This window comes from Phyllopteryx taeniolatus, unplaced genomic scaffold (assembly GCF_024500385.1).
Source record: "Phyllopteryx taeniolatus isolate TA_2022b unplaced genomic scaffold, UOR_Ptae_1.2 contig_28, whole genome shotgun sequence".
Lineage (NCBI taxonomy): Eukaryota > Metazoa > Chordata > Actinopteri > Syngnathiformes > Syngnathidae > Phyllopteryx > Phyllopteryx taeniolatus.
The window spans coordinates 735,568-736,960 of NW_026903206.1; the positions used below are offsets into that span (position 1 = coordinate 735,568).

The 1,393-nt window shown below is 52.0% G+C and overlaps 1 non-coding gene across 1 annotated transcript; it reads left to right on the forward strand.

Moving 5' to 3' along the window:
- Nucleotides 1-1,080: 1,080 nt before the first annotated feature.
- Nucleotides 1,081-1,153, forward strand: trnav-cac (transfer RNA valine (anticodon CAC)). The gene has a single exon. It is a non-coding gene; the product is annotated as a tRNA-Val (tRNA).
- The last annotated feature ends 240 nt before the right edge of the window (nucleotides 1,154-1,393 follow it).

Here is a 1,393-nt window from a genome sequence, read left to right on the forward strand (position 1 = left end):
TGAGCTGGGCATTGACCAAAGCCAGGGACCTTGGCGATCCGATCCCCGGGTACAGAAGCTGGCTGACGTGGAATGTCACATCTCTGGCAGGGAAGGAGCCTGAGCTGGTGTGCGAGGTTGCAAAGTTCCGACAAGATATAGCCGGGCTCGCCTCAGCACACACCTTGGGCTCTGGTACTAGTCCACTCGAGAGGGGTTGGACTCTCTTCCACTTTGGAGTTGCCCAGGTGTGGGTATACTTATTGCCCCCCGGCTCAGCGCCTGTACGTTGGGGTTCACCCCGGTGGACGAGAGTGTAGCCTCCCTCGGCCTTCGGGTGGGGGGGGGGAAAAGGCGCCTGACTGTTGTTTGTGGCTATGCACCAAACAGCAGTTCAGAGTATACACCCTTTTTGGAGTCCTTGGAGGGGGTGCTGGAGAGCGCTCCCACTGGGGACTCCCTCGTTCCGCTGGGGGACTTATATGCTCACGTGGGCAATGATTGTGAGACCTAGAGGCGCATGATTGGGAGGTACGCCCCCCCCCCCCCCCCCCCCCGATGAGAACCCGAGTGGTGTTCTGTTAAAGGACCTGTCCATAACAATCATCATGTTCAAGCATAAAGGTGTCCATACGTGCACTTGTCACCAGGACACCCGAGGTCGCAGTTCGATGATCGACTTTGTCGTCGTATCATTGGACTTGCGGCCGCATGTCTTGGACACTCGGGTGGTGAGAGGGGCTGAGCTGTCAACTGATTAGTGTCGGGTGGTGAGTTGGTTCCGATGGTGGGGTAAGATGCCGGTCCGACGTGACAGGCCCAAAGGTATTGTGAGGGTCTGCTGGGAACGTCTGGCAGAATCCCCTGTCAGAAGGAGTTTTAACTCCCACCTCCGCGTGCCCGCTGGCCTGAAGGGAGCGCCTCACACTTTTCCAAGGCGAGTGAGGAGAAGCGGGACGGAAGATGAATGAATGAGTCAATGATTGATTACGTCACGATTTACCGTACAAAACGTCAAATGCAGATTTTTTTTTTCCATCGGGTTGCTGGCTGGCAGCTCCAAAAAGTACTGTTGGTGGGGTTAGACAAAGCTTTACATCAGTTTCCATAGTGTAATCGTTATCACGTTTACCTCACATGCAAAAGGTACCTGGTTCGAAACCGGGTGGAAACAAGGCTTAGTAGTTATTCTTTTTTCTTTTTATCTGCCATGAAAAACTATGGGGAGAGATTTGTGTCAAAATCCTTGACCCAAATATATCTGTGACTTACATACGTGTTTTTTAAATGCACAAACATATCTGCAATTTACACCGTTTTTTTTTTTATGTGTGTGCATTTATCTCCCGTTCCATTCTTCCCTCACTCTTGAACAAGACCCCAAGATACTTGAACTCCTCCACTTGGGGCAGGA